This window comes from Solenopsis invicta, chromosome 12 (assembly GCF_016802725.1).
Source record: "Solenopsis invicta isolate M01_SB chromosome 12, UNIL_Sinv_3.0, whole genome shotgun sequence".
Classification (NCBI taxonomy): Eukaryota; Metazoa; Arthropoda; class Insecta; order Hymenoptera; family Formicidae; genus Solenopsis; species Solenopsis invicta.
In genome coordinates this window covers 6,604,954-6,619,783 of record NC_052675.1, presented here as the reverse complement: position 1 = coordinate 6,619,783, position 14,830 = coordinate 6,604,954, and the positions used below count along the sequence as shown (strand labels likewise).

Genomic DNA, 14,830 nt, shown 5'->3' with positions numbered 1-14,830 from the left:
CTTTAGTTTCCCTCTGAAAGCATTGTTGGAGTGGAAAGTGTAAGTCAGTTGGTCTATTTATACTACGTCTACAGTACCAAAGGCTTATAATAGCGTGCTTTCCATCAGTTTGGTACGGTTTGGTGCAACGGTGTGGTGTAGTGAACGACGAATGGCGAATATGAAGAAATGTAACAAAATAGTACGAGTGTTAGATTACGTTATGATAATCCGTTTAGATAATCTGATTATGTGCCTATAATGGTATATTCTCTAAAGCATAACTTTCGACATAAGAGACGCGAGATAATCAAGAAAATTCTGTGCCAAGTGATCGGTGTTACTATTTGTATCTCTTGTCATAGAAAATCGCAAAATTTAATACGTACAAGTGAAAAGATGGATAATTTTTTATGATACGGAACATTGTTATAGTGTCAAGGTATGTAGTTTTTCAAATTCTGTACAGCCTTGGCTAAAAATATTAGGTATCTTATTTTTTATATATTTTTAACTTGAAGGATTTAAACAAAAATGGGAATTATTCTTTGTTTTAAGAACTTTTTACACTTATGTATAATGTCAGTAATCAATATGAAATAATACATATAAAAGAATTCTAAATATAGGTGCCTAATAATTTTGGCCAAGACAATTTTGTTTTATATTTTTCATATTTCTTATACCTATATTTATACATATCCTACTATATACTATAAATATATACACATGCACATACACACATAGTGTATGTTATGTACATGTGAATAAAGAATATTTTGTTTGTTAAAGTCAGTATTGTTCTATTTTATTTTAATTGTAAAAATTGAGAAATGTTAAAATTTTCTAATACCCATTTGTGTTACTTTAAAATCCAGTGTAATATTATATTTTTGAAATTTGAGATTTTATTTTGCAAATTAATATTTTCAATACTCTTTATCTTCTCTCTCTTCCTTTATCTTTTATTTTTTCTGTTTTCTTTATTCTTTGTCTTATCTTTTCTTTCTATCTTTACTTTTTCTCAATTTCAAACAATTATTTGTGCAAAAATTAGCTTAAACTATTTGAGTTTTTATATTTATATGTATATATGTACATATATAATAATTAATCCTTTATACTTCTGCATACACAATTGGGTTATTCATGTTAGAATTAATTTTCATTACTTTTATAAGTATAGCAAAATTCTTCAGTAACTCTTATAACATATGTAGAAAATCTCAATTAAAAAAAATTGTTTACAATTATAACTAATTGTAACTGATAAAATGAGAAAAATGCATCTTTTTTATATAAAACTATAACTTTGAAATGAAAATGTTTTAAGGAAAAATAGTTTCATATCTTAAAGTTGATATTTCAAACAGAAAAATTACTTCATGTATTGATTGTTTAGTTATTTGATAATCTAAAAATATTTTTTATGCATGAATATGTATAAATTGAAAATATATTGCACTGTATGTTAAACAATTTATGTTAATAAAATAATGTTTGGCCTTGCACATAATGTGGGAGTATTAGATATTGGGAATAGAGATTAATATTTTAGAGTCAGTTGTTTCAATAAATATTAAATATAATGCATAATTAATAAGTTATAAAACATAAACGTGTTATACAAAACACAACATATCTTATTATTATATATCTGTAATGTTTGTTAAGTATTTATATATATATGTGTATATATATATATATATGTACATATATATACAGGGTCTTATACAACTTATAATTAATTATAAGCAACCGAGTAAGTAACATTTTTAAATATTTATAACATTCAATATAAATATGCAACATTTCTCACATTTTATTATAGCTTAATTAAAATTATTGTATAAAGTTTTTTTTTAATATTGTGAAATTTCTTAAAGAGATGTTAAAGACGCGAGTTTTACAAATTGAGCAACGACCTACGTACGGATTTTTGTGCTCAATTCCTTGATAAAAAAATCGACCTTGAAGTGAGCCCACAGTTCCGGTACAAGAGTAAAGTGCCAGTAAAAAAGCAATTACAAAATTGATCATAAGTCCAAGATATTCTTTTATTTATGTGCTTTTGAAATACGCACAAGATTTTTGTGTTTACCCCCTTGATCAAAAAACAGACCCTGAATGAGTACCCCACCTTTTTGGTACACAAGAGTAAAGTACCAGTAAAAACGCAGATATTAAATTGGTCATAGGTTCAAGATATTCTTATATTTATGTGCTTTTGAAATACGAACGACGAGATTTTTGTGCACTTTATTCGTACATCGCCACTATTTTAAAAGCACATAAACATAAGGATATCTTGAGCCTATAATCAATTTCATAATTGCTTTCTTTCTGGTATGTACTTTACTCTTGTACATACCGGAGCTGTGGGGTGCTCACTTTGATTTTTTTGATCAAGGGATTGAGCACAAAAATCTCGTCGTACATATTTTGAAAGCACACAAATAAGAGAGTATTTTGGGCCTATGACCAATTTAATATCTGCGTTTTTATTTTACTAGTACTTTACTCTTGTACCGAGATGGTGGGTGCTCACTTCAAGGACAGTTTTTGCATATTTCGAAAGCACATAAATAAGAGAATATCTTGGGCCTATGACCAATTTAATATCTGCGTTTTTGCTGGTACTTCACTCTTGTACCGCGATTCATACTTTGGGGACGATTTTCTGGTTGAAGAGATTGAGTACGAACATTTATTTATATATCGTTGGAAAGCACATAAAAAGCACTTAATTCTAGTGTATTTATTTTTTTATTTTATTAATTATTTATATAAGTGGGTGCTGGCTTAACGTTAAGCTGGCACCCCCACCTTCAATCTCAATTTCCTGCTAAATCGCTCGAGCACAAAAATTGAAAATAGTACCTGATTAGCATATAAAAAGCACTTAACTTTGGCATAGATAACGTTTCGATTTTTTGTGGTGGTGGTGCTAACTTAACAGACATTAATTTTAGAGTTTCTGATAGTTTATAACAATAGTTCCGCCGAAATAACTTTAAAAATGATAATTTGAAAATATGAGGTGCCAACGTCGCATGGCACCTCAAGTTTTGAAAAAATTTTGACTATGGAATTCTATAGTTTTTGAAGAGTTTTAGAGTTCTTAATAAGTATAAACAATAGTTCTAGTCATTAAATATTTAAAAAATGTTTTAATTTTTTTGTCCGCACCTCAAGTTCTGAAAAAATTTTTTTTGATTATGGAATTCTATAGTTTTCGAAGAGTTTTCGAGTTCTCAAAATAGGTTACATTAACAGTTTTGACCTATATATATAATATATATACACACACATACGCACACGTACACGCACACATATAAACAATTTTTAAACTTGCACGCTGGCACCGCTTTACAAGAGTAAAGTACCATTTTCTTGAGAGTTCTGGACGAGTTCTTGGCATTTTTTGATAGTTTAGCAATAGTTCTAAAGCTTTACTCTTGTAGTGCGGTGCCAGAGCGCTAGTTTGAAAATTAGATGCGAGATCTGTCAACGAAATCTATAGAAAGCTTTAAAACTATTAGAGAACTGTCGCAAACTGCCAAGAACTTGTCCAGAACTCTCAAAAAGATGGTACTTTACTCTTGTAATGCGGTGCCAGCGTGCAAGTATATATATATATATATATATAGGTTAGAACTGTTAATGTAACCTATTGAGAACTTTGGAATTTTTCGAGAACTATAAAATTCCATAGTTGAAATTAATTTTTTCGAAACTTGATGTGCCACGCAAAGTTGGCACCTCATATTTTTAAATTATTATTTTTAATGTTATTTTGGCGGAACTATTGTTATAAACTATCAGGAACTCTAGAACTATTGAGGGAATGCAAATAGAACTTACATAAAAACTTGCGGTGCAGAAAAATGAGGTGCTAATTTCACAGACCTAAAAACCGTGTATCGTGCTACCGATACGCGTTTCAACCGCTTTCTGTATTCTCGCCCGTTCACCAAGTGGGAACGCAAAAACATGTTTATATTTCTACTCAATCGCGTGCTTTTTGCATATTTAAGAAATCTTTTATTTGATTTAAAGAAATAATCTTTTTGGTTCAAAATAATTAGAATAATTAAATTATTTTTTATATTTCTGTCAGTACTTTCTTTAAATTAGAAAATTGTTTGTTCAAATGAAACAAATAGTTTAAACAAGTAATTTATTTTAAAAAGAACTAATAATGTCATTTTTTAAAATCACATAAATTTTTATTTTTCTTAATAGTATTTTTTTTTAACTTAAAAAAACCAAGTTAAAGAAACGATTTCATCAATTTAAACATAATTGTTTTTTGGGTGTACCTGTTATATAACACATTTGTTATGTTGTTATTCTTTGTTGTTATTCCCTGTTTTGTTGCCTGTGCTTTTTATTGTAAAATAATAGGTTTAAGTACTGATATTACATAATGATACAATTTGTTATTGAATATAAATATCAATAAAATTAATGAAACATCAATAAAAGTGATATTCTTGAGAATACTTTAAATTTGTCTTGAAAATTTCTACAATATTATAGAAGAAAATTGTATAGAGCTATTTTAAAAAGTTTAAGATAACCTCGATTTTTTTAATTAAAAAATTGTTTTACATCTTTTTATTGCATGTTCTACTCTGCATAAAACAGAGGAATGTTTATCTTTCAATTTTTTACTTTAAACTGTTGGTAGTGCCAAAAAATTGGTTAGACCGTTATGTTAAACACCCTGCATATAGACCAAAACTCTTAGGGCCAGTTTCACAACCATCGGTTAATTTAATTGGCTGATTATTCTATCGGAATTGACCAATTGTATTTGTCGTTAAGTAGAATTGACCAGAAATAACCAATCACGGTTGACACTTAACCGGTCAGTTAAGTTAATCGGTAGTTGTGAAACTGGCTTTTAATGGAACCTTACAAGAACTTTTTAAGAACTATAGAATTTCGTAAAAATTAATTTTTTTAGAATTGAAAGTGCAATCAATTTAATTGAAGATTTATTAAAGAAAGATACTTAATAATTAGATTGCCAAACCTATTGGGAATTCTATAACTTTTTGAGAATTTTAGAATTTTAAAATTGCTAAAAATCAATTTTTTAAATACTTGAAATATCACGGAAGTTAGCACTTTGTTTTTTAAAATTGACGAAATTATTTTTAAAATTTATTAGGAACTCTAAAATTATTGTGGATGCAAACAAAACTATAAAATAATTTCAATGTTTAACAGTGTGGCGCCAATTTCACAGAGACCATAGATATGTTCTTTTTGGGTGATAAAATTTGTTTTATAAATTATATACTAAAAAATTAATAATGTTTACAGAATCTTCTTTGTAGGATGATTAAATACGTTCAAAACCATACGAAAATGATTTTATAATGTACAGAATCCTCAAAACCTGATCTTTGTAAAACATTCTATAAAACAACGATTTTAGCAATAAAAGTTATTTAAAATTTAAAGAAGCAATGTCGCTAGAATTCTTTCTATTACATAAAACGATTTTTTGAAATTTAATAAGAATGAGAATATGACGGAAACTTTTGAAGGACAAAGTGAGACGCTATGTCTATTAATCCTTTGCGTCACTTTTTTTCTAGCGAATATAATTTTGTAAAATTTGATATTTGAGGGGTTGTTGATTACGAATCCGATGTCAAAAATTCAAAATTCAAAACGGAAGATCCAATATGGCGGTCAAAATTATCAAAACTGGATTTGTTTGAAATTTACTATTTTGGGGTTTTCGAAAAAGCTGATTACCAATCCGAAGTCAAAAATGCAAAATGGCAGCTTTAATATGGCGACGGAATTTTTTAAATAAATCGAATTTGTTTGAAACTTCGAAAATTACGTTTGTCACAGTTGTTTGCAATATTACATCTGGCATTTTAAATTTTGTATTTTAAATATTGGATTTTTAATCAGAGACATTGAAAACACTTGAATAACAAGTTCAAGTAAAATCGATCGCTTTTAATAATTTTATTCGCTATATTGTATCAACCATTTTGAAATGTGAATTTTTAACATCGGATTGATAATTAGCGAAGTCGAAAACTCCTAAATAGCAAATTTTAAGCGAATTCAGTTGATTTTGATACTTTTGTCCGCTATTTTGGATTTTTAATTTTTGATATCGGATTTGTAATCAGCGACCTCGAAAACACCTAAATAGCAAATTTCAATCGAATCCAGTTGATTCTGATAATTTTGTCCGCCATATTAAATCCGCCATTTTGAATTTTGAATTTATGACATCGGATTTGTAATCAACAACCTTAAAAACCCCCAGATAGAGATTTTGAGATATAGATTATAGGGCAATATTTTATACAAACAAAGGGTATAGCGGAATAAGAGTGATTTTGGATCCCGCGCGTAATCAATCGTTATACATATAGGGCACATATCCACCTAGATAAAAGAAAATTTTGTGCCAAGTTTTATATCAAAAGACCTTCAATTTCGAGATATCGCAAGAAATGTGATTTTTTATTAATATTTTTTTCTCCGTTAAATCTAAATTAATATTTACAAAAAAATTCGTGGTTACAAAGGGTATCCATATCGAGGGGGAATTCACAACCCAAAATTTTGTACACCAATGCCGATTTTTGGCATTGCTGTAAAACACTGCCGACATTTTTGTACACTGCCGACAATGCTTATTGTTAGTCAATGCCTACAATGCCGTCAATCCTATATTAAAATTAAGGCAATGCCATGCAATTATGAACACTACCGCGTGCCCATTATCATACGCCAATGCCTGCACAAGAATTCTAAAGCTTTCCCGAAGTATTCAAAAATTTTTGTGCTCAACCCCATGATCGAAAAACCGACTCTGAAGTGAGCTCACCACTCCCCAACCACTGACGACAATGCCGTCAATATTATAGGTCACTGCTTACTTTTTTCGGCAGTCCACTGCCGAAATTTTGTACACCAATGCCGGCTGTGAATTTCCCCTCGATCCATATACATAAACTTTAATTTTTTTGTCGTTTTGTGTTAAAAATTCTGTTTTTAAAAAATCTAGAATTTTTAAAATTGCATTATTTTTTGATCTAAAATAGTGGCCATTTAAAAAAAAATTCAATGGATGAGTCATATGACATTCAAGATTTTTTCAGATTTTTGAATTTGGTGGAACGTGTCGAAAAAAAAAAATAAAAACCGATTTTTAAAATTATTTATTGGTCTTAAGTACATCCAATTGACATATATTACGTTGTTTTTAAATTAAATTTTCTCCTATTACACATCTGCAAACAGTAGTATAAAATTATAGAATTCACGTAATTTTAACTATGAGATTTCAATTTGTTTTAGTTAGAAAAATTAATTTAACTGATTTTAGCAGTTTTTTTTATTTTTTTCAAATGTATATTTTCTTCAATTTTTAATTTTATCAAGGACATAATACATATGATAAACTTATCTACTTATGATGACGCTGAAGTTAGCGGCCACTTCCAGATCCGAAAAGCCAGGGACGAATAGCGATGCGGGGCCCCAGATAATAAAATGCATTTTAATGAGAATAATGACACGTAATGATGAACGGAAAAAGATTTAGTTAAAAATATAGAAAATAATTACAATACATTATAAAATATATAATATGTATATAAACAAAAACAATAACATCATTCCCATACGCATGATGATAGACTTTTGAAAGGAATTCTAAAATGTAGCTTAGAACATGATAACACCGAAATACTTTGAATATTTTAGTACTACACATGCATTGTTTATGTAAAAATTATTAACAATTAGCGGATTGTGCAAAAGTCTCATGCATGGTGATCATGTTTTAGAAAAAAATTTGAAATACAGTATGGGGCATAAGGAAACCGAAAAACTTTGTACTTTTCAGTATTGCGTTCTCATTATTTATTTAAAAAATAATTAACAATTAGCCATCAGATGGTGCACAGGCTACATACATGGAAGTAGAGTTTCAGAAAAAATTCTAAAATATAGTTTGGGGCATGAGGAAACCGAAACAGTTTGAATTTTTTAGTATTGCGCACTTATTGTTTATCTAAAAAATATTTAACAATTAGCGGCCATATGGTGCACAAGGCCACACGTATAGAAAAAATGTATTTATGTATTAATGTACGTATGTTTAAACTTTTTTTTTTTACATTAATACCGCTGGCATTTGCGTTACCCGATGTGCACCACGGGGATGTTGCACGATCGGATTTGGCACATTATGTGTGTCTTTTGCAGACATGATGTTCTTTGCGGACACAATGTTTCTTGTGAACATAATGTCTTTTATAAACACGATGTCTCCTATAGACATGATGTCTTTTATAGACTCAATGAGTCTTACAGACATGGTGTCTTTTACAGACATAATATCTTTTATAGACAAAGTTTTTTATTACATACTCCTTTTGACGAGTATGATGTCTCTCATAGACGTGATGTCTTTTACAAACAAAAAAAATTACATAACTTAAGTTATAACTTACATAACTTTTTTATTATGAATTATAGACTTTTATTTTTTTTTAACTTAAACATGTTATATGCATTTTATTATCTGGGGTCCCGCACAGCTATTCGTCCTTGGCTTTTCGAATCTGGCCGCTGGAAGTGACCGCTTCAGTGTCATCATAAGTAGATAAGTTTAGCATATGTATTATGTGCTTGATAAAGTTAAAAATTGAAGAAAATATACATTTGAAGAAAATGAAAAAATTGCTAAAATCAGTTAAATTAATTTTTCTGACTAAAACAAATTGAAATCTCATAGTTTAAATTATGTGAACTCTGTAATTTTATATTACTGTTTGCAGATGTGTAATCGGAAGTAATTGTATTTAAAAACAATGTAATATATGTCAATTGGATGTACTTAAGACCAAAAAATAATTTAAAAAATTGGTTTTTATTTTTTTTCGACACGTTCCACCAAATTCAAAAATCTGAAAAAATCTTGAATATGTCATATGACTCATCTATTACATTTTTTTAAAAAAATGTCTACTATTTTAGACCAAAAAATAATGCAATTTAAAAAATTCTAAATTTTTTAAAAACAGAATTTTTAGCACAAAACGACAAAAAAAAATTAGAGTTTATGTATATGGATACCCTTTATAACCATGAATTTTTTGGTAAAAATTAATTTAGATTTAACGGAGAAAAAAATATTAATGAAAAATTACATTTCTTGCGATATCTCGAAATTGTGGGGTTCTTTTGATATGAAACTTGGCACAAAATTTTTTTTTATTCAGGTGGATGTTTTGCCCTATATAACGATTGATTACGCGCGGGGCCCAAAATCACTCTGCTTATTTTGTTATACCCTTTAATCTGTAAAAACGGCAATTTTGGGTATATATTTATTAACAACAAATTATTTATTTAAAATATTATTTTAAAACTCATTTTATTACTTAATGGAAACCTTGAGCAATCCAGCAATACCAAACATGTTAAAGGAATACGTGAAACAATTGATTTATTGATAAAATAACCTTGGACGGTAGATGTAGCTCCTAGGACTACACTGTGACGCAAAGGGTTAAGTTGGCACAGTTATTTTAGCACAATCAAATGTGACTTAAAAATTGCTATTTTTTGCTAATTAATTGCTTTATTTTTGATTTTTCTGCTCTCGCTGATTTGTTAAAAATAATGATTACACTACCTTAAAGCTCTTGACTCTTCAGCCGAGAACTCCGCGTTGTCGGCCGTGTTGACTTCATAAGCGAGAAATCCCATGTAAAAGTTTCTTGCGTACTATTTGTAAATAAAGAGAATTTGGATAAAACACCTCTATGAAGCTAGCAAAACCAAATCGACAGAATCAAATAAAACTTAGTGGAATATTTAGTACTCATTTTGTACTAATTTGTACTATAAAAAATAATTTTGTACCCCATGCCGTTTCGAAGAAATTCGTGGTCCTGCTAGGTTCATATGAAGCCAGCAGAACCAAAAAAAAAAAAAATTTTTTATAAATAAAAATAAAGTAGATATAATTAGTACTGATTTTGTACTAATTTGTACCACTCCAAATAAATTAATAATATAAGTTTAATTAATATAATCAGCTTCAAAACAATTTACATATCACATTACACACTCTATATTCTAGATCAGCTCCAAGAATAAAGTACTCTTTTCCCTCAGTAAAATCGAACGACACTACTTTTACTCGATGAGTAATAATTTCTACTACCAAAATGTACAATTTAAGAATTTGTACCCTTGCTATTTTTCTCAAAACTACCCCTGAATCTTGATGATCTTTAGAATAAAGTACTTTTTTCTCTTAGCAGAATCAAACGACACTATTTTTAATCGATGCTTGATAATTTGTACTAGCAAAATGTGCAATTTAAGAATTTGTACCCTTGCCATTTTTCTCAAAATCACCCTTAATACTTGAGGACCTCAAGAGTAAAGTATTTTTTTCTCTTAGCAGAATTAAACGACACTATATTTCCTTGATACAGAATAATTTATACAAAATATGATTTATCGAAATTTGAAGTTTGAGAGTTTATGTATTATAAAATTTATATACATTTTTGCCGTTTAAATATGTAAGCTGTTTTTTCTTTCTCTTTTTCAGTACTATTTTTTCTAATGGCACAGAGTACAAAATTATCTTTACTGGTATAAACTATATATTTATTTTTGAGGTTCTCAAGAGTTTGGGGTAGTTTTGAGAAAATGGCAGGGGTACAAATTCTTAAATTGCACATTTTGGTAGTACAAATTATCAAGCATTGAGCAAAAATAGTGTCGTTTGATTCTGCTGAGGGAAAAGAGTACTTTATTCTAGAGGTCATCAAGATTCAAGGGTGGTTTTGAGAAAAATGGCAAGAGTACAAATTTTTAAATTGCACATTTTTGTAGTACAAATTATCAAGCATTGAGCAAAAATAGTGTCGTTCGATTCTGCTAAGGGAAAAGAGTACTTTACTCTTGAGATCATCAAGTGTTAAGGGTGATTTTGAGAAAAATGGCAAGGGTACAAATTTTTAAATTGCACATTTTGGTAGTATAAATTATTACTCATCGAGTAAAAGTAGTGTCGTTCGATTCTGCTGAGGGAAAAGAGTACTTTATTCTTGGAGCTGGTCTAGAATATAGAGGTGTAAATTGTTTTGAAGTTGATTATATTAATTAAACTTATATTATTAATTTATTTGGAGTAGTACAAATTAGTACAAAATCCGTACTAATTATATCTACTTTATTTTTATTTAAAAAAAAGATTTGGTCCTGCTGGCTTTATATGAACCTAGTAGGACCACGAGTTTCTTCGAAACAGCATGGGGTACAAAATTATTTTTTATGGTACAAATTAGTACAAAATGAGTACTAAATATTTCACTAAGGTTTATTTGATTCTGCCGATTTGGTTTTGCTAGCTTCATAGAGGTGGATAAAACAAAATAATGAGGTCACTTTAAAATATTTGTAAAAATGGGCTTTAACTATTTTTTTTTTCTTTGACAGTCAATAAATAGTCGTAAAATGTAAAAGTAAAGCCTATTTAGACAAAGAAATATATAAACAGCTATCGAAAGGAGTGAAAGGACGAATAATATGCTTTTACGTACAAAATTTAGATAATTTTACTTGCGGCCCATTTTTATGAATTTGGTAAATACGAGACAAATCACATTTTTACAATAAAACATAATAATGAACATGCAAGACAAAATTTCATTGTTAACATATGTTACGTTTCACGCCTATTCTAATCTTTTCCACGATATTACATTGCCTCATCAACGCGGAATTCTCGGCTGATTAGTTAGGAGCATTAAGGTTAAACAATAATATGTTATATTGAGTTGACAAAATTAAAACATGAGAATAGAAGACCTATGTCAGTCACAGTAGCTCTTAGTGCCAAATAATAATGATTGGGTTTAAAAATTGTTTAAAAATATGTGAACGCCGAAACTTTTGGCAAAACCTATAGAAAGCTTTAAAACTATCGCAGAACTATCGGAAAATGCCAAGAAGCCGTTCAGAATTCGCAATAAAATGGTAGGGGAAAGTAGGGTAAATTGGACTGTATTTCAAATCGGACCTTTTTAATTTAAATGAATACGATTAAGCAGATTTGCGTGCCATTTATAATGTAAAGTCCTTATAAAACACCGAACATGTGACAGCAGTTTGACAGTTCTCTGTCATATTATTTACAGAATAGACGCGAATATATATTTTCAATTATCGTGTGAAAATTAAAAAAAAAAAAGAAAATCTTTGTAAATTATTTAAGAGGTGTTAAAAATTTGAAAGATACTTAAAGAGTGTAGAATTAAAAAATATCAATTATTTTGTGATCTCTTTTGCGGTTTATTGTAGAAATTGTTCCAAAGTTCGAATGGACTCGTGTTCAAATCGGACTTTTACGTTGGAATTGCAACTTGATCGTAGCACTGATAATCGGCCGACCAAATTTGGTCCTAGAAATGTTAAATTATTATAGTAAAATATTATGAGTTATCAGACTCAGAATAATTGAATTTTATTGATTTTAATTCTAATTATATAATAACAATATCATAACATGACCGAGAAACATCTAAAACAATCTCGAAAAAAATTTATATAAATTGTTACTAATTTGTTTTTTTATAAAATGTTTATTTTTTACTGTCAAATTGCTCGTTTTTATTTAATACTAAAAAGAATACATTATAAATTCTTTTTAAATTCTTTTTTTTAGAAATTGATAAAAATGGGAGTCCGATCTGGACCAGGGAGTGGTCCGATTTGTAACTACTGATTCCAAATCGGATCGGAAAAAGCGTTTTTACATTTTCCGTTATAGTTTAACACAGATAAGAGATACGTCAAAATGGTCTGAAGCAAAAATGAAGGAAATTAAATTATCTTTCTATTGGCACCTTCAGTTTTACTATCGGACTTTATTTGCGCCTTACAGAGAGCATTGCTGCTAGGTCTGATTTACCCCATTTTCCCTTACTTTACTCTTGTGACAAGATGCTAACGTTTGGTTTTAAAAATTGTTTAGAAATAAATAACCAATAGAACTGTTTTTCTAAATTGTTGGAAGTATGCGGGAACTACTGAGAACTATATTTCTAAAATAGAATTTTTTGGTTTAAGGGGGCAAGATCCTTTGGAGAGTAAAAAAATCGATTTTTTTATTGTATTTTATGAAAGTATATACTTTTAAGAATCTACCCTTAAATTTTTATCAAAAAATTTGAAAAATTACGGAAGTTATAACATTTTATTCAAAGCGGTAAAAATTTTTACATGTAGTATTTCTTTTGGATTTTATTTTATTATTTTTTATTATAATAAATACACTTTACTTCAAAGTGTTTGCTTAGCAATGCTTCTACCTAGAAATTACAGAAGATTACAGATTACAGAAGATTTGTAGAATAATTTTTTCATTTTCCTAAAACATAACTTACGGGGGCAGGGCACTTTAAGGATAAAAGAAAGCCTATTTTTATTAATTTTTCTAACGGAAACTATATGAGCGATTGATTTAAAATTTTACACACATTTATCTATATCTTGTTATTAATCGGAAATTTTTACAAGTGAAAATAATAAATATTATAATAATTTATAATATTGTTCGCGCGACGCGTCTGAATGCGCATCGTCTCATGACCATAAAATCTTGACACTTGGTTATCTGAGATAACAAATCGAAAAAGATTCTTAATTTATAGATGTTTGGTTATTATCGGAACCAGGCTTATATTATATGGCTCGGAATTGCTCATTAGAATGACACTTGCATAAGTACTAAAAATATACGAGTAAATTGTACTCAAAACTTTAAACTCATTTTTCTCGAAACAAAGTTTTTCAAACTGTTGACCACGATTTTAGACAAACTAATGAACCGATTAAATTCGCCTTTTACTTGTATATTTGAAACATTTCTTTTTATCGTTGGAATCAGCGAAATTAAATTATATTACTGCATTCATAATATTCTTTTTACGTTAAACTTTCAAAATTTTTAGTAATTTTTTAAAATTTATTTTTACATGCGTAATAATTATTTCAAAAATAGTTCAATTTTAATAATTCTGGTTGTGACGATAACCAAATATCTGTAGATTAAGAATCTTTTTGGATTTCTTGTTTCACATAACTGAGTGTCGAGATTTTATGGTCACCATGAGACGTTGCGCGCTCGGACACGTCGCGCGAAAAATGTTATAATTATGATAATTTTTGTTATTTTTACTTGTAAAAAATCCTAGTTAACAACCAAATATAAATAAATATGTATGCAAAATTTTAAATTAATTGTCTACATAGTTTCGTTAAAAAAATTTATAAAAATTAACTTTTTTTGACCCTTCTGCTCCCACAGAACTATTATTCTGATCTATCAGGAACTGTAGAAGTATTGTGGGTGCAAATGGAACTTTGATTAAAATGTTTATTTTTTTAAATGGGGTGCCATCTTTACACCGGCTTACTACAGTCACCGACGAGAGACTATTAAAGACCGTCAACCTTGGGTAAATTTTCGAGGCCGTCACTGGGGCCCCAGGGACCTGGCGATAATTGAAGAGCGATGACGTTATCGACTATATGATTGTTAATACAAATATTTGAGTAATACCTTATTAAAATCTTGATTTTTTTATTATACAAATACTTCATAAGCAAGTATGCATACTTATATTTAATAACATCATTCTATATTGCTTTAAAATTGTAATTCTTTTTGATCAGTTATTATCTCTGTCGATAATCAAACTTGGATGTTAACATCAAAACTGCAATTTTTAATAAAAATCGAGAATTTTCGGGTTACAAATACATAAGC

General features: G+C 28.8%; 1 protein-coding gene across 7 annotated transcripts in view; it reads left to right on the top strand.

Moving 5' to 3' along the window:
* LOC105206198 overlaps nt 1-14,830 on the top strand; it is a 134,143-nt gene continuing 119,313 nt past the window's right edge. For 6 of the 7 annotated variants that reach the window (XM_039456094.1, XM_039456097.1, XM_039456101.1 and 3 more), the window contains exon 1: nt 1-421. The gene's annotated coding sequence lies outside the window, so the exon portion shown is untranslated. The remainder of the gene's footprint in view (nt 422-14,830) is intronic. The other variant, XM_039456102.1, reaches the window with a different exon arrangement.